Genomic DNA, 20580 nt, shown 5'->3' on the forward strand with positions numbered 1-20580 from the left:
TCAATTTGCTGAAAAATGAAAGTTATCACGCCCCCATCGCTCAAATACATCTCTTTTCATGCACTGGTCTCAGTATGAAAGAGACGCATCAGAATGTGATGGAAAAGCACATTCGTCTCTTGAGCTTACTTTTCCCCGAAAAAATTGATGACTACTTCGGCTATATTCAACCATAAACTTCATATGTGCCTCCTTTTAACAAAATCCAGAACTCTTGTCCTTCTCATGCCAGTTTCAGCCACTTGTAACACCTTGCAGAAGTTTAATGACTAAAGATGCACTTATCGGTCAGCCATTGTTATTACCCAACTCAGGGGCATATCAGCAACAGCCGGCAATAATTATCGCTCAGCGCTCTTAGCGTGAGGATAATTATCGCCGGGTAACATGGATTTTATCGCTGAGATAGCGTGCTATTAGCAACGCTTATCTCAAAAGCGATAAAAATCCTCAAGCTAACTGCCTAACGTGAGATTATCGCTGGAAACCCAGCGATAATCTCACGCAATGTGGCGTTAGCTTGCTGATAGGGACTCACAAACTTAGCCATGATATCCTCCTTCCATAGGATATCATGGCTAAGTCAGTCCTGAAGCAGGCTTAAGGAAAATAGCGATAACAGGGGTTATCGCTACTTTTCCTGCCGCTATGCTTCATGGCGTGGGGCTTGATGATAGGAGAAATGTCGCTTAGCGACATTTCTCCAGTCATGTTAGGTCAGGAACGCCCACTTTGCATCTCATTAGAGATGCAAAGCTGGGCGTTAGGAATCCCGACGCTAAAGCAAGGTTCCCTTGCTAATTAGGCGATAAAATTATCCCCGCTTTTCGGCCAAAAACGGCCGCAAAACCGGCGATAATTTTTTATCATCAGCTTGTAAATATGCCCCTCAGTACCTTTCAGTCAGGGTTGGACTGGCCTTTAGGGCAATGAGACAGTGGCCGATGAACTGGTTGACAGGCTAGTGAGTGGGCGAGTTGTCTGCTGCTTGTGGGCCTGTTTTATGGTCTGCTGGAGAGGTATCTCCTGTTAAATTTCCTGATACTAAGACAAACATTGCCTGCCGCATGCTTAAATCAATGCAGACTTGCATGACTTGCAAAACACTTATACAGCCTGTCTGTATAAGTTCAAAATAGCCCCAATCTCCAAAATTGGCCACTTTTTCAGCTATCTAATTTACCAGAGCGGGCCACGTTTATTCAGTTTCCGGTTTATTTTCTGTGACAGGCAAACCCGCTTTTGGCTGTATTTTACACAACGTCATTAAAAAGGCAGGGGATTCCAACTCACCCAGCCATAAAAAGTGATAATGTGGAGTGGGATTAGGAGAATATAAAATGTCATAACCTTTTTTTTTCAATCAGAATTGTTTGCCGTTGTGCAGAAAATTCATAGCCATTCTTTCGGCGTCACCTCTAGGAATTTATGAAGATGCTACATTTGTTACTTTCTAATTGGTGAGAAAGGAAGGAGATCGGACACGAGCAGGACATATACAGATTCCCCTCTGAGTATTGTTGTGGATGGAAGGATGCTTTCAGAGGTCCCATAGTGGGGCTTCAGCTGAGTACAGATCTAGCATCTCAGTAGAGCACTGGGAATTGGGGAAAAGAATAACGTTGAGCTATGCTGTGTTTTTACTGTGCTGCATAATACAGATCTTTTCATTTTTCCAGTGAATGTTTTAGGAACAAAACGCTCTAAGTTAATGGCTGTTTAGTAGGAACTATTGTTAATTGTAATTGGAATAACGTGTGCATTTCAAAGTAAGGGTGTTCAGAAATGTACTGTGACATCCGAGTATGCATGAAATTACTATGATCAGACAGAACATTTCTCAGATTCTACAACCAAAACACTAGAACAAGGGTCTCACCACGACAACTACTGAGGGCCCATTGCAATTAAGAAAATTAAATAATATAAATAAAATTTGTGGATCAGTAAAGTATATATATATATACATATATATATATATTTTCCCGGACTCCACGTAGTGCCCCGGGGGTCCCCGCCGTCACTCACCACAAGCCTGCGGTTGTATCCGCTCGGGAAACCCTCGAATGCAGTCAGCTGTTTTGTGGCGAAGCCTCTTTGTCCAGGAGGGGGTCTGCAAACCGGCAACAGCCGTCTGCCGGTAAAATTCAAAGCAACTCGTAATATGTCTCCCTTTTGGGAATCACGGGCGCAGACCTCTTGAAGTGCCAAACAGTTTTATCAATTTATTTCCCCATCAATGTCCAGACGCGTTTCGGCCCGTCAAAGCGGCCTTGATCACCTGACCACGCGCTTGGGTAGACGCATTTTTAAAGTGCAAGTGCTCGTTAAATTTTTTACAAACAAAGAAGACATACTTATTGTCAATCAAATACAATGTAAACAGATTGCATTAATACATAGTCATTTTAGCAAATGCATAGACTGTGTCACACTGTAACTAGAGATTCACTGCCCAAATGCCAATAGTTATACAGATAAAATTTTCTGCATACAACTCTTTACTAGGTGTCAATTGACAGTATGTCCCCCATCGTTATATTGTTCTTAAAGTGCTCACCATACTTTGATGAAAAAACATTATTTTCATAGAAGAAACTATAAAATGTAAATTGATATCATATTGCAACAGTAGTCCAACTCTAAATTTAAATACATAATCTGTTAGAGTGCATTAATGCGACAGTACTAGATGGACATAAAGTGACTGGTGTTACTTGGTGCAAAAAAGGCAACCATTCGGCAGAAAATGCCGCTCATTAGCAGAGACAAATAATAAATAATACGTGGCAGTCCAGATATGGTAATACAAGAGAAGTGAATAATCCAATACCAGATTCAAGGCAACTTCATGTCAAATTCATCAGAGATTAAAATGCAATGAAAAACAGAAATGAACAAATGTAAAAGGGAGAAAGACTTGTGACATATTTAAAATAATCAATAAAAAGACACTAGGTATATACAAAATTACTACCCTGCAGCATCTTTAAAACTAATCATTAAAAATAGCAGTAAAGGGTCCCAGGATAAACTATACTTGTATTACTTCATGATAAAAGGGTGATGCTAGCAGCTAAACATGGTTACCAATCAGATAAGGTGGATTAAAGAAAGGTATAAAGATCCTCCATAGCATTCAGGCCCCCCAGCCATTTGGAATCAAACTCCAAAATATATTGAGTTTCCAAAGGGCGAAGTATTGCCTCCCTGTTGCCACCTCTTCTCTTCAACGGCACTGATTCGATGGCAAAATACCGAAGACATTTGGGGTTACTGTTATGAACCTTTTCAAAATGCCTGGCTACGGGGTAATTCTGATCTTTGTTATTGATGGCTCTGATATGCTGCAGAATACGTTTGTGCACTGCCAGCTTGGTACTGCCTATATACTTTAAAGCACAGTCACATTCCAGGACATATACACAATAATCCATTTTGCACATAAGGTGTTGTTTAATTTCCCTTTGTGTGTCTGGGAATGCCGTGCAATATGTCTTAGTGTTTGTACCAAACTGGCAGGCCTTACAAGTCGAGCATTTATAAAAACCGTTTCTTGTTGGTAACCACGTTTGTTTTTTAAAAGTATCTTGACTATTGTCAGTCAGCATATTACCCATACTTTTGGGTTTGCGAAAAGTAATAGAGGGATTAGGGGGCATGAGGCGCCCTATCACTGGGTCTTCCCGTATAAAGTGCCAATGTTTTCTCATGATATTCCTCAATTCTTTTTCCTGTTTGGAATATGTAAGGATGAGGCGTACCGGCTCATTATTGGGGTTTGGGGCCTCTTTCTTTCTGTATTCCAGAAGTTCCTCTCTAGGTTTTAGCTGGGACTTTTTCATGGCATCCTCCACTACTTCATAACTGTACCCTCTGGCCAGGAACCTTGTCATGCATTCTTTTTGCTTTATTTCCATATCCTCAGGGTTGCTACAAATACGCCGGATACGGAGCATCTCCCCATATGGTATACTTCTTATTAGATGCGGGGGATGCGAACTAGTAGCATGGAGTAGTGTGTTGCCTGCCGTAGGTTTTCTAAAAAGGGTAGTAGTTAAAATGTTATTGCTTACTAAAACCTGTACATCTAAATGTCACTACTTCATCACTAACATTGGATGTAAAAGAAAGGTTAAGATCATTACAGTTAATATCCTCAACAAATTTAAACACACTTTCTTTAGATCCTTGCCATATGATAAAAAGGTTGTCTATATAGTGGAACCATAAAATCACATTCTGAGTGTAAACATGCTTATATTTTCGTCTGACCACCAGCTCCTCCCACCAGCCCATGAACAAACAGGCATAGCTGGCGGAGAAGCTGGCGCCCATCGCTACTCCTCGCAACTGTTGGTAAAAATAACCATAAACAGGAAAAAGTTGTTCTCTAAACAAAAGGATAGCATGTTCAGTAACATTCTAGTATGGTCAGCATATTCCATTTTTCTTGTACTCAGATAGAATTCGACCACTCTAAGGCCATCTTGGTGTTTGATGCAGGTGTATAAAGAACATACATCTAAAGTAACTAACAGATAATCCTCTTTCCAATAAAAATTGTCAATCTTTTTGAGGAAATCTCCTGTATCCTGGATGTACGAGTCTAACTTTTTCATATGATCCTGCAGATCAAGAGGCCTCTTGAGCTGGGAAGAATTTAAATTCATCAAAAAAGAACACCCACTAGCGCCTTACATGTACTTTATCCCTAAAGTCCATAAAAATTTGACTGCCCCTCCAGGCCGACCAATTATTGCAGCCTGTGATGGTCCCTTTGAGAATCTTTCTCAGTATATTGACTATTTTCTGCAGGATCATATGAAAAAGTTAGACTCGTACATCCAGGATACAGGAGATTTCCTCAAAAAGATTGACAATTTTTATTGGAAAGAGGATTATCTGTTAGTTGCTTTAGATGTATGTTCTTTATACACCTGCATCAAACACCAAGATGGCCTTAGAGCAGTCGAATTCTATCTGAGTACAAGAAAAATGGAATATGCTGACCATACTAGAAGGTTACTGAACATGCTATCCTTTTGTTTAGAGAACAACTTTTTCCTGTTTAATGGTTATTTTTACCAACAGTTGTGAGGAGTAGCGATGGGCGCCAGCTTCTCCCCCAGCTATGCCTGTTTGTTCATGGGCTGGTGGGAGGAGCTGGTGGTCAGACGAAAATATAAGCATGTTTACACTCAGAATGTGATTTTATGGTTCCGCTGTATTGACGACCTTTTTATCATATGGCAAGGATCTAAAGAAAGTGTGTTGAAATTCGTTGAGGATATTAACTGTAATGATCTTAACCTTTCTTTTACATCCAGTGTTAGTGATGAAGTAGTGACATTTTTAGATGTACAGGTTTTAGTAAGCAATAACATTTTAACTACTACCCTTTTTAGAAAACCTACGGCAGGCAACACACTACTCCATGCTACTAGTTCGCATCCCCCCGCATCTAATAAGAAGTATACCATATGGGGAGATGCTGCGTATCCGGCGTATTTGTAGCAACCCTGAGGATATGGAAATAAAGCAAAAAGAATGCATGACAAGGTTCCAGGCCAGAGGGTACAGTTATGAAGTAGTGGAGGCTGCCATGAAAAAGTCCCAGCTAAAACCTAGAGAGGAACTTCTGGAATACAGAAAGAAAGAGGCCCCAAACCCCAATAATGAGCCGGTACGCCTCATCCTTACATATTCCAAACAGGAAAAAGAATTGAGGAATATCATGAGAAAACATTGGCACTTTATACGGGAAGACCCAGTGATAGGGCGCCTCATGCCCCCTAATCCCTCTATTACTTTTCGCAAACCCAAAAGTATGGGTAATATGCTGACTGACAATAGTCAAGATACTTTAAAAAAACAAACGTGGTTACCAACAAGAAACGGTTTTTATAAATGCTCGACTTGTAAGGCCTGCCAGTTTGGTACAAACACTAAGACATTGTACGGCATTCCCAGACACACAAAGGGAAATTAAACAACACCTTACGTGCAAAATGGATTATTGTGTATATGTCCTGGAATGTGACTGTGCTTTAAAGTATATAGGCAGTACCAAGCTGGGAGTGCACAAACGTATTCTGCAGCATATCAGAGCCATCAATAACAAAGATCAGAATTACCCCGTAGCCAGGTATTTTGAAAAGGTTCATAACAGTAACCCCAAATGTCTTAGGTATTTTGCCATCGAATCAGTGCCGTTGAAGAGAAGAGGTGGCAACAGGGAGGCAATACTTCACCCTTTGGAAACTCAATATATTTTGTAGTTTGATTCCAAATGGCTGGGTGGCCTGAATGCTACGGAGGATCTTTATACCTTTCTTTAATCCACCTTATCTGATTGGTAACCATGTTTAGCTGCTAGCAACACCTTTTTATCATAAAGTAATACAAGTATAGTTTATCCTGGGACCCTTTACTGCTATTTTTAATGATTGGTTTTAAAGATGCTGCAGGGTAGTAATTTTTTATATACCTAGTGTCTTTTTATTGATCATTTTAAATATGTCACAAGTCTTTCTCCCTTTTACATTTGTTCATTTCTGTTTTTCACTGCATTTTAATCTCTGATGAATTTGACATGAACTTGCCTTGAATCTGGTATTGGATTATTCACTTCTCTTGTATTACCATATCTGGACTGCCACGTATTATTTATTATTTGTCTCTGCTAATGAGCGGCATTTTCTGCCGAATGATTGCCTTTTTTGCACCAAGTAGCACCAGTCACTTTATGTCCATCTAGTACTGTCGCATTAATGCACTTAAACAGATTATGTATTTAAATTTAGAGTTGGGCTACAGTTGCAATATGATATCAATTTACATTTTACAGTTTCTTCTATGAAAATAATGTTTTTTCATCAAAGTATGGTGAGCACTTTAAGAACAATATAACGATGGGGGACATACTGTCAATTGACACCTAGTAAAGAGTTGTATGCAGAAAATTTTATCTGTATAACTATTGGCATTTGGGCCGTGAATCTCTAGTTACAGTGTGACACAGTCTATGCATTTGCTAAAATGACTATGTATTAACGCAATCTGTTTACATTGTATTTGATTGACAATAAGTATGTCTTCTATGTTTGTTAAAAATTTAACGAGCACTTGCACTTTAAAAATGGGTCTTCCCAAGCGCGTGGTCAGGTGATCAAGGCTCCTTTGACGGCCGAAACGCGTCTGGACATCAATGGGGAAATAAATTAATAAAACTGTTTGGCACTTCAAGAGGTCTGCGCCCGTGATTCCCAAAAGGAGGACATGTTACGAGTTGCTTTGAATATATTACCTACTGGCGGTCGCCAGTAGGTAGTTATAGTTAGGACCCTGTTTCCATAGGAAAACCGCAACATTCTATTTGGAATAACTTTGGCGCCGGTCGACGAATCCTCGCGAAATTTTCAAAACTAATGGGGCGCTACGCTCCGCTCCTACCCTGAAAGTCTCGGGGGGATTCGTCAAGCGGGGGTTGAGAAAAAAGGGGGGTCCCAAAACACGTTTTTCCCATGCATTTTTCCATAGGACCTTTAGACACAGCTACAGCCCGAACGGCTGAACAGAGTTACTTGAAATTTGGCAGAGAGGTAGTCCTCAGGTCAAGGAAGTGCCTTTTGTAGGTCTGGTGTAAATCTGTTCAGTAGTTCCTGAGAAAATAGCATTTAAATCAATATATATATCTGTGGCAGCTTACGGTGCGCTTACGGTGCGCTTACCGTACGCGTACGGTGCCGTGCGCGAGCGCGAATCTGATTGGCTGTTAGATCTTAGTAAACATTCGAATCGGTGGAAACCAGGAAGTGGCGGCCGCCATTTTCTCTCTCGCACTCTGAGAGGGGGTTAAAAAACAAAGGCAAAAAACATGTAAAGGGGCTGTTTAGACAGCTCCTAAGCACCTAGCCATGTTGAGGGAGTCCCCAAAGATCCCCCAAGGGCAAAAACGGAATTTTAATTTTTTCGATAATTTCGCCGATTAAGCTTACCGTACGCGTATGGTAAAAATTATTAAAAAAAAAAATATCCATACTTTCCCCACCCCATGTGCAATTGTGCATGGCATATATCATGACCCAAAAAATTAAAATATTACCTTTCACAACGAAGCGCATCATATGTCCTCCATGTGCGCACGGTGCGCGAAGCGCATCGTGTGTACATGGCCCATCTAGCGTAACGTGGGCACGCGGTGCGCGTAGCGCACCGCGTGCCCACCGTGCGTGCACGGCACTTACTGCATAAAGTGGGCGCGCGGTGCACGAAGCGCACCGCGTGCTCACTGTGCGCGCACGGTGCGCGAAGCGCACCATGCGCGCACGGAACGAACTGCGTTAAGTGGGCGCGCACGCCACGAATGGCGTAAAGTAACTTAGCATTTAAAAAAACGTACAAATTCACTGAAAAAACCATAGGTTTCACACACGTTATAGTTAGGAATTAGCATTTAAAAAACCTTGCAAATTCAGTGAAAAAAACATAGGTTTCACACATGTTATAGTTAGCTGGACATTTTACTGATAAAAAACCAATGAAATTCCCCCGTTATAGTTAGTGCAGGCAACTATAACTCACACGACCGCAATCCTCTGCTGATGACATATGTGTCTTTATGAAAAAAAAATATTTGTAATATATGTATAGCTAAAATATAATGGAAGAAGACATGGGCAAATAAGTGTCTAAATACAGTATTAGCATCAGCAGAGGATTGCGGTCGCGTGAGTTATAGTTGCCTGCACTAACTATAACGGGGGAATTTCATTGGTTTTTTATCAGTAAAATGTCCAGCTAACTATAACGTGTGAAACCTATGGTTTTTTCACTGAATATATATATATATTTACATTTATGTATCTATCTATCTATCTATCTATCTATCTATCTATCTATCTATCTATCTATCTATCTATCTATCTATCTATCTATCTATCTATCTATCTATCTATCTATCTATCTATCTATCTATCTCTATATATATATATATATATATTATCTACTGGCGGTCGCCAGTAGATAGTTATAGTTAGGAACGAGTTCCCATAGGAAATCTGAAAATTCTATTTTGAATAACTTTGGCGCCGGTTGACTTATCTTCGTGAAATTTTCAAAACTAATGGGGTGCTCCGCTCAGTTTCCTACCCTGAAAGTCTCGGGTGATTCGTCAAGCGGGGGCTGAGAAAAAAGGGGGGTCCCAAAACGCGTTTTCCCCATGCATTTTCCCATAGGACCTTTAGTCGAAGGTACAGCCCGAACGGCTGAACAGAATTACTTGAAGTTTGGCAAAGAGGTAGTCCTCAGGTCAGGCATGTGCCTTTTGCATATATGGTGTAAATCCGTTCAGTAGTTCCTGAGAAAATCAAAAGTAAAATCACATATATATCTGGGCGGAGCCTAACCACACATCTCATCGTGAGATCTGATTGGCTGTCAGCACTTCATCCAAGAAGTGTTGGCAGCCATCTTGGGACCAATATACATGATAGCACCTCATTAAAAAGCATTGCAGTTAATAGAAGGTTTTAAGACTTTAGTTACATTATAAATCATTTGTTGATGGTACCATACTCATTTTAGGGATTGTGGTGTGTTCTAAGGTGATTTTACCATGTGAAAAAGCCTTCTGCTGTCATATCATGAATCATGTTTGAGAGAAAACTATTTTCTCATGCTTTTCCCACAGAGGTTTGGAAGGTGATCTATAAGCTAAACTGACAGCATATTTTCTGTAAATTCACATTATCTTTCTCAGTCATGTGAGAATGAAGTCTGACATTCTCAGTAAAACATGTATATCCAACAAGGGCAGAGACTGTCAGTTGATTCCTTTGTGTTCTACTGCAGCTTCCCAGAGTGTTCTAAAGAACAACTAGAGCGCTAACAGTCCTACTTATGACAAACGTATAGCACACCTGAAGCCATCTTGGTTGGCATAAAGTGGTAACTCTTAAAACATTTAATTTAAAAAGGAACAAAATGAGGGGGTTCATTTTGCCATAGAAAGTATGATTAGTGCTGCAGAAAGAAAAATTAGGGCACATTTTGAGTGACTTCTCAAATCCTCTTCTATTTCATTAAAAAATTCTGACATGCAGACTGAAACATGCACTTTCAATACCCGCAGCAGACTTCCCTGGTGAGCAGTAGCTTTACTACAGTGATCTAATAAGCAACTAGAGTGCTAACATTCTGAATTTATGGCAAATGTGTGACACATCTGAATGTCTTCTTGATGGAATCAAAGTAAAAAACGGAAAGTATTTCCTACTGAGGAGACTGTAGTAAATGAGGAAATTAGGAAACATCATAACAAATAAGTCTCCCAAAATGGCCACCAGAGACAAAAGAGCCCAAATATAGCCCAAATATCACCCAGATGTAGCCCAAGTATAGCCCAATGACAGAATGTCCCAGAGTGTTCTAACAAACAACTAGAGCGCTAACAGTCTTACTTATGACAAAAGTATGGCACACCTGAAGCCATCTTGATTGGAATAAAGTGGTAACACTTAAAACATTTAATTTACAAAGGAACAAAATGAGGGGGTTCATTTTGCCATAGAAATTATGATTAGTGCTGTAGAAAGAAAAATTAGGGCACATTTTGACTTCTCAAATCCTCTTCTATTTCATAAAATAATTCTGGCATGCAGACTGAAACATGCACTTTGAATACCAGCAGCAGACTTCCCTGGTGAGCAGTAGCTTTACTACAGTGATCTAATGAGCAACTAGAGTGCTAGCATTCAGAATTTATAGCAAATGTGTGACACATCTGAATGCCTTCTTGATGGACCCAAAGTAAAAAACTGAAAGTATTTCCTACTGAGGAGACAGCAGGAAATTAGGAAACTTCATTACAAATAAATCTCCCAAGATGGCCACCAGAGACAAAAGAGCCCAAATGTAGCCCAAATATCACCCAGTTGTAGCCCAAGTATAGCCCAATGACAGAATGTCCCAGAGTGTTCTAACGAACAACTAGAGCGCTAACAGTCTTACTTATGACAAAAGTATGGCACACCTGAAGCCATCTTGATTGGAATAAAGTGGTAACACTTAAAACATTTAATATACAAAGGAACAAAATGAGGGGGTTCATTTTGCCATAGAAATTATGATTAGTTCTGCAGAAAGAAAAATTAGGGCACATTTTGACTTCTCAAATCCTCTTCTATTTCATAAAAAAATTCTGACATGCAGACTGAAACATGCACTTTGAATACCAGCAGCAGACTTCCCTGGTGAGCAGTAGTTTTACTACAGTGATCTAATGAGCAACTAGAGTGCTAACATTCAGAATTTATGGCAAATGTGTGACACATCTGAATGCCTTCTTGATTGAACCAAAATAAAAAACTGAAAGTATTCCCACTGAGGAGACTGTAGTAAATGAGGAAATTAGGAAACTTCATAACAAATAAATCTCCCAAGATGGCCACCAGAGACAAAAGAGCCCAAATGTAGCCCAAATATCACCCAGATGTAGCCCAAGTATAGCCCAATGACAGAATGTCCCAGAGTGTTCTTAAGAACAACTAGAGCGCTTACTGTCTTACTTATGACAAAAGTATGGCACACCTGAAGCCATCTTGATTGGAAAAAACTGGTAACACTTAAAACATTTAATTTAAAAAGGAACACAATGAGGGGGTTCATTTTGCCATAGAAATTATGATTAGTGCTAAAGAAAGAAAAATTAGGGCACATTTTGAGTGACTTCTCAAATCCTCTTCTATTTTATTAAAAACTTCTGATATGCAGACTGAAACATGCACTTTTAATACCAGCAGCAGACTTCTGTGGTGAGCAGTAGCTTTACTACAGTGATCTAATGAGCAACTAGAGTGCTAACATTCAGAATTTATGGCAAATGTGTGACATATCTGAATACCTTCTTGATGGAATCAAAGTAAAAAACTGAAAGCATTTCCTACTGAGGAGACGGCAGTAATTGAGGAAATTAGGAAACTTCATAACAAATAAATCTCCCAAGATGGCCACCAGAGACAAAAGAGTCCAAATACAGCACAAATATCACCCAGATGTAGCCCACATGTAGCCCAATGACAGAAGTGTGCAAAACACTTATTTTTTGAGTATTAGCAGTTTTATATAGTGCAGACTTGTCAGGTATTGGAGTGCTTTACATGAGCATTGGTTACATCACACAAGACCAAATTCATTTTGGTTGTAGACATGGGGAGATTAAGTGATTTGACCACAATCACAGAATGTTGAGCTGAAGCAGAAACTCCAACCTGGTTCCCCAGTTGCAAAGTCTGCAGCTCTGGAAGTAACACCACATCCTCTCCCTTAGGTGCAACATTTAATCAAGTGGTCAACTGGATAAAAAAACCTAAAGAATACAAATAATGTAAAAGTTCTTTGTCACTATTTGAAAACTCAGAAAATATGTCCTCATTTTAGTTTTTTAGAGCACTAACCATAATTTCAATGCAAATAAGACCCTCTCATATATGTAATTTCTAAAGGAAATACTCTAGGTATTACAGTTTTGATTACATCGAGATGACGACAGGCGTTCCACACTTTTGTAATAAATATAGAATGTTAGCAATCTAGTTGTTCATTGGGATACTGTTGAGAGGCAGAGGCCAGGGGCGCGGACTCTGAAAATTGAAGGCAGGTAGGAGAGTGCAGATGCAACAATTTGACCACACTGGGCAGGCAGGAAGGGCAGTGGCAGCACAACAGACTATGGAGGGCAGTGGAAAGGGGGGCAGGGGCAACAAACCAACAATACAGGACTGGCAAGAGAGGCTGTGGCAATATAATACACCATTGTGGGCAGAAGGAAGAGGCAGTGGTAGTACAACCATACATGCCAACAGACCCGTTTCAGCCAGGAAACGTCCAATGTTTTTAAGCTCAAATGGGCTTTATTTGATCTCTCTCCTGTCTACAATCTCCTCTTTTTCAATGTAACTCAAAGGGGAAATTCAATACCCCAGTTTTTTTTCAAAATCTCCCTCTTACCAAGTTCAAAATGTTCGCAAGTATGGTACATTGGATCATGGTAGGCAGGAGGAATTGGGGTAGGGACATGGACTCGGATAACAGAGGACAGGAGGGACATGGAGAGGTGCACCAAACTGACCCTACAGGGCAGGCATCAGGGTTTGCAGCAGCCACACCACACAGCGCATGCGGGACAGGAGTGCAGCACAACAATCCATAGAAAGCAATAGGGAGGGGACAGGACCATGCACATGGACAACAGAGAACAGAGGGGAAAGAGGCAATGGTAGCTAGCTGACCATAATGGGCAGACAGGAGAGAAAGCTGCAGCATAACAGACCATAAAGGGCAGGAGGGACGGATCAGGGGCATTACAATGGAACAGACAAGCCAGGAGGGAGGGAACAGAGGGCTGGGGGCAAGGGGGCAAGGCAGGAGCAGCAAGATGGCCATGGTGGTCAGGCAGGTTGGGCACTAGAAACAAAACACACCATGGAGAGCAACCATGAGACTATGATGGCAAACACACAGACCATGGAGGGAAGGTGGGAGGGGGTCAGGGACAGCTAGCTGACCACACAGGGAAGGTGGGAGGGGCCATGGCAGCACAGAAGACCATGCATGGCAAGCGGGAGGGTTAGTGGCAGCACAATGGCTATGATGGGCAAGAAGGAGGGTGCAGGGGCATGCACAAAGGACCATGGAGGATAGAAGGGAGGGTCAGGACCTGGGCACAGACAAGAGAGTTCAGGGGAAGGGGCCTCACAACAGACCATGCCGGCAGGCAGGAGGAGCAGTTGCAGCACAACAGACCATGGAGGGCAGAAGGGTGTGGCAGTAAAATGGACCATGGAGGACAGGAGGAAGGGGATAGGGGCATGGCATGTGGACAAGCAGGGTGGAGGTGGCAGGGACAGGTTACAGTCATCTGACAATGCTAGGCAGGTGGGAGGGGAGTGGCAGCTCAACAGGACACTCAGAGTAGATAGGAGTGGCAGGTCCATGGAACATGGTGGGCAAAAAGGATGGAGCAGGGGCATGCACAACGACATCGGAGGGCAGGGGGATGGAGAATAGGGGCAGCAAGCTAAGCACAGAGGCTAATCAGGAGGTCAATGATGGGCCATAGAATTGAGCAATGGAGGGCAGGAGGAGTGGACTGGTACATCATGCTAAATGGAGGGCGGTGGCAGTGCTCCAGCGCGGAGTGCAAAATCCCTCCCTACCGTTGCGGGCCAAAAGATCTCACACACGCACACTATCCATACATTCGCTGGTGGGGCCCATAACACCAACACACACTCACCATCAGTCCGATACCACTTTTCCCTAATGATCAACAAACCTACAAACCCTTCTTATACTCATTAGGCCCTAGATTCTACATTTGGTATTCCCCTCATGACCGGGATGGATCTGTTAGTTGTAGATTTAAGTGAATTTCTAATACTCTAATTAACCTTTTCATTAACACATTTCAATGAATAAACAACCCAACTCATTTCTGTAGATGTTCAACTCCAAATTTATATTAATATTGCAGATTAAATCATTCATTTGATCAAGTTGGCATTCATATTTACCTATTCTGGCTAAAGTCGTCCTCTATGTCAAATCTGGCAATCTCGCAAATCTATGCCCATCAATTTAGCAGGTTAAGTTCATCAGGATTTTGGGCATTAATTCAGTCCGTCAAAGATTCAGGCTAATAGCTGTCCTGCAGTGTCGCCGTCCTCTTCGTAAGCATATCATCAGGAAATCGAAGGAGCGACCCTCCAACCTCTCTATTCTATGGGTTTTATAATAATTTCAATAGCAAAATGTAACAATATTGAGTTTTAAACTGTTCTGATTGGCTGATCAGGGGTCAACCTCTCCGTTCCCATAAGGTTTAGTCCATGTTGTCAGCATACTTGCTGGTTTTCTTTAATAAAGCCTTTTGTCTGTAGCGCTGGCACCTTTCCAAGTGGCCTTGATAAGTACAGCTTGCCTGGGGTCAAGACAGGGCCATTGTTGCTCATCTTTTAGCGCAGGCGCACTTCACCCAAGCCTGGTTCAGCGTCGGCAGTTGGGTTAGGCACCAAAAGCAGCCATCATTTGATAGGCTAGAATAGTCAACTTAAGCAAAGAAACACAAAAACGTAATTAATACATAGAAATGACTAATTAAATGTTATTCCCTCGCTAATACCCATATGTGTGTGTATTTATCTAGCCAAAAGCAACACTCAATGCGGTTTATACTTACTAAATAAAGCCTGAATCACAATTTCATCACCAAAGCGACATATATCATGCAATGTTCTAATTCTCTATCATTAATATGCGTACGAAATTTAGTTCACGTCATTAATTAGGCCATGCAGATGCAAATCCCACGTGTATTTCGGTCATTAATAAGGTTGATTAGTTATTTCCACATCACTCCAAACCATTAGCACGATTATGATTAATTAATTAATCTAATTAATAAAACGACATGCAAAATGGGATGGGTATACAAAAATTTTGCATAACCCGCTCCAGCAGCAGCACATCAGACCATGCATGGCAGGAGGAAGGAGGCTAGTCCATGGATTCAGACAACAGAGGATAGGGAGGAGGTGGATGGGGCAGCAAGCTAACTGTTCAGAGAAGGTGGGTATTAGGAACTTTATTGTTTTTAAAATGTGTGTCTGTGCAAACTACTTAAAATATGAACACGTATGCAGCATAATCTCACTTTTATTCAGGAAGAAGAGGACGTTTGTGACTGTGACTCCGGGCTTACTTGGCAGAAACACCCCCTGCCCCTCCACCCCCCATCGCAAAATGTAATGCCCATGAAAAGGGTAGGTGGACACAGTGTTATATAGAACATAGTCCTGAGAGCACGATTGAAAATGAAAACTAGATATAGTATATGGTATAAACTATGCACCAAAAAGTGTGATAGAAGATGAACCGGGGCGTGAAATATAATATGCAATACATTGTGCGCAATGACAGATTCATTGGAGAGCGCGAGATAGCACAGGCACTAGCGCGTGCTATGCGATGTGTGCCTTGGAGTGTAATATGCACAGGGCAGTGTTGTGTAACCTAACTAGTCTCTAAAGTTGTAATATAAAATATGTGCATATGGCCATGTCTGAACTGGGGTGGCAGAGTGGGATAAAGAATGGTGATGGATCAAACCCAGATCTGTTGACTGGGTGTGAGTGTTTGATTGGTTCTGATGCTCCGTCCATCACCACCCCCTTTTGTACCGGGGAGTGTAACGTTGCATATGCACTGTGACAAAGATATGGATCCCAGATTGTAATATGTATGGCATAGCGCTGTGCGTTATAACATAGGCATCGAGGACGGCACGTTAGATGGGGCAATATAACCCGTGCGAAGGCAAGTGTGGCATGACATATTCACGGGGTGGTGTTACAGTGCACATGTGCTAGAGAGTGTCATAGCATACGCACTAGCTGGTGGAATACAACACAGAGGTGTGAGGCACTCGGCGGTCACTGGTGGGTGTAACATAGCATTGGGCTCAGCCAGGAGCACGCTGTGACTCTCAAGTGAGGTTCGTCTCCTTTCCAGAGAGTAAAATAAAAAGTATTACACATCCGGCGGTGGATGTGTGTTTTATTAACTGTGAGGGGGATTTCTTGCATAGTTTGGTCGAATTTTTGTCGATTCCCCTTTGAATGGCTTGGTGTGCGTGTATATTAAATGTGCCTGTCAATAGCTACCCATGTTTGTATAAATAAACGACAAGGGTGTCTACTTGGAGAGTACCCACCGGCGGGGGTGCCGAGATTAGGCACGGTAGGGCGTTAGACACGTCAGAGCTTCACTAGCGGTGTAAATACATTCCATGTGGATTCATTCTATTCATAGTCGCCTTTGAATGAATATCACGCAAATCGTCATGGTGATAGGTACATACGGTTTGCCCAGCATGTCCTAGGTGTTTCTATAAATATATATTTTTTTAAAATAATAAAAAGCAAAGGCCGGCCCCGGGGGATGGGGTCCCCGGGGCCATAAGTGGCCTGAGGAGGGGGGCAATGCAGCCCCCTCCTAAAGAATTTTTTTTTAAAAAGGTCATGACCCGGGTGTTGGGGTCCCCGGGGCCGATTAAGGCCTTGAGAGGGCCAAATTTATTTTTTTCAACAAAAACAATTAGGGTGTAGGCCCTGGGGATGGGGTCCCCAGGGCCAGTAAATTAGAAAAGAAGGGGGGCCACACAGCCCTCCTTCTTAAAAAAATAAAATAAATAAAAGACCGGCATCGCGCCGGAGGCCACGCCCCCTCTTTGCAGCACTCTGCAAACGCGCCCCCTAGCCAGTTGTAAGTTGGGGAATTAATTCCCCTTCAATACTGAGGATCCCTGAGGGCCAACTAGCCCAACAGGTATCTCCAGTATGCGCCAGGGAGCTGTGTTGCAGACAGGTGTTCTGAGGCCACGCCCCTTTTTACACCTCTATGCAACGCAGCACTGTGGCGCTTACTGGAGGTACCTAGTGGGCTAGTTTGACCCTAGGGACCCTTAGGATTCAAGGGGACTTAATCTCTCAACTTAGAACGGCCACAGGGCACATTTACACAGTGGTAAAGGGAGGGGATGGGGCCTGAGGTGACGTGTGCAAACACGCCCTGTGGCGCGTTTTAAGTTGGGGAAATAATTCCCTTTCAATCCTGAGGGACCCTGGGGGCCAACTAGCCCACCAGGTGCTTCCAGTAAGCGCCACTGCTCTGCGTTGCAGAGAGGTGGTGCAGGCCGTGCCCCTTTTTACACCTCTCTGCAATGGTGCTTACTGGACGTACCTAGTGGGCTATTTTGCCCCTAGGGATCCTCAGGATTCAAGGGGATTTAATGTCCCAACTTAAAAAACGGCCACAGGGCGTGTTTACACAGTGGGTAAGAGAGGGTATGGGGCCTGAGGTGACGTGTGCCAACACGCCCTATGGCGCGTTTTAAGTTGGGGAAATAATTCCCCTTCAATCCTGAGGGCCCTTGGGGGCTAACTAGCCCACCAGGTGCTTCCAGTAAACGCCACTGAGCTGCGTTGCAGAGAGGTAGTCCAGGCCGTGCCACTTTTTACACCTCTCTGCAACGCAGCTCTGTGGCGCTTACTGGAGGTACCTAGTGGGCTAGTTGGACCCTAGGGACCCTCAGGATTCAAATGAACTTAATCTCCCAACTAAAAACGGCCACAGGGCGTGTTTACACAGTGGTGAAGGGAGGGGACGGGGCCTGAGTTAACATGTGCAAACAAGCCCTGTGGCACATTTTAAGTTGTGGAAATAATTCCCCCTCAATCCTGAGGGACCCTGGGGGCCAACTAGCCCACCAGGTGCTTCCAGTAAGCGCCACTGCGCTGCGTTGCAGAGAGGTGGTCTAGGCCGTGCCCCTTTTTACATCTCTCTGCAACGCAGCTCTGTGGCGCTTACTGGAGGTACCTAGTGGTCTAGTTGGACCCTAGGGACCCTCAGGATTCAAGGGGACTTAGTCTCCCAACTTAAAACGGCCACAGGGCATGTTTACACAGTGGGGAAGTGAGGGGACGGGGCCTGAGCTGACGTGTGCAAACACGCCCTGTGGCGCGTTTTAAGAGGTAGTTTTAATCCACTGCCCTATTATATACTAGGTGCTCACAGAGGAGGTCATGCTGATCACAGGGGGACCCCAACGCATAGTGTTCCCTAGTGTATGTAGGTGTTTTCACTGTATTCTGAGAGTCTTTTAACATAGCACTGGCTCTAGGACTGGTTAGTCAGACTCAGTTACCACCAGTATCCGTCTGAAAAAGTTGAGGGTACAGGATGATTTTGCAACAAGGCTTCTTTCTGCTCTTCTGTTTGTTCTTTCTGCACGTTATCCTTCTTCCTGCACTTTTCTTCGTCTTTGAGGACTTCTGTTGCTTCTTTCTGCATTTCTTTTTTTTCTTTCTGTGCGTTTTTTCTTCTTTCTTCACATGTCCTATCTCTGTAGGCATAGTTAGAAATTAGCATTTAAAAAACCTTTGAAATTCACTGAAAAAATCATAGGTTTCAGACATGTTATAGTTAGGATTTAGCATTTAAAAAACCTTAGAAATTCACTAAAAAAACATAGGTTTCAGGGGCGTTATAGTTAGCTGGACTTTTCACTCGTACAAAACCATTGAAATTCCCCCGTTATAGTTAGTTCAGCTAACTATAACTCGCGCGCCCGCAATGCACTGCTGATGACGTCACATATTACATCACTCATGACATGATCAGTGACATCACTCATGACATCACTGATGACATCTCAAATGACATCACTGATGACATCATCCTTGTGATAGAGTGGCAGACCTCCTCTCCCCCTAATATAACCTTTGATACACACATTCAAAAATAGAAACTAAAATTTTCAAAACAATGGACATACCAATATCAGTTACAACAACCTATTCAGTAATTCTAAGATCCACATACACATCCACTCATTCACCAACAGTCCTATACAGTCACTCATACATGTACTCACTCATCATATGTACTCATACACCTATACATCCTGTTACACAATGCCACTCATCCATAGAGTTACTCACACACATAGTCACTCATGCTAATAAAGAATCAAACATCCATTTACTTGCATATACAGTTATATACACACCACCACACTTACCTCTACAGAAACTTACACATACTTAGTCTTTTAAACAATCACTTATAGAAACACATACTTATTCATACAGGAACTCTTTCAATCTCTCACTCTCACATATACTCTCTTATATACATCACATATACTAGTTTAAAACATATGTAGTTACTCATAAAGACACTATTGAGACAGTCCTTCACTCACTAACACACCCATGCACACACTCATCCACCCATACAGTCCTGCACACATGCTGTCTTCAACACATACAAACAGTGAGTCACTCATTCATGCACCTATGCACTACATAATACCCCCCACCGAACCATACAGACACTCAGGCACTCATGCTGATACTCAAAAAACCAACTAATAACCTATATAGACACTCATGTAGCTACTCACCAACCCATGCAGCCACTTATTCACAAAGTGAGAGACTGATACAGATATTTACATATTTAAACATTACTCACTAAGCCATGTATTCACTAAGATACACTTAATCAGTCAGTTATACAATTAAAGCAAATCATCCATTTAGACACCTATATACCCATTTATTCTTCCATCGACCTTGAGATGTACATATATAAAACATATGTAATTTTCAGAAAAACACACATTCACTGGATGATGTCATCAGTGATGTCATCAGTGATGTCATTTGAGATGTCATCAGTGATGTCATCAGTGATGTCACTGACCATGTCATGAGTGATGTAATATGTGACGTCATCAGCAGTGCATTGCGGGCGCGCGAGTTATAGTTAGCTGAACTAACTATAACGGGGGAATTTCAATGGTTTTGTACGAGTGAAAAGTCCAGCTAACTATAACGCCCCTGAAACCTATGGTTTTTTCAGTGAATTTCTAAGATTTTTTAAATGCTAATTCCTAACTATAACATGCCTGAAACCTATGTTTTTTTCAGTGAATATATATACATATATATATAT

This window comes from Triturus cristatus, chromosome 3_1 (assembly GCF_964204655.1).
Source record: "Triturus cristatus chromosome 3_1, aTriCri1.1, whole genome shotgun sequence".
Lineage (NCBI taxonomy): Eukaryota > Metazoa > Chordata > Amphibia > Caudata > Salamandridae > Triturus > Triturus cristatus.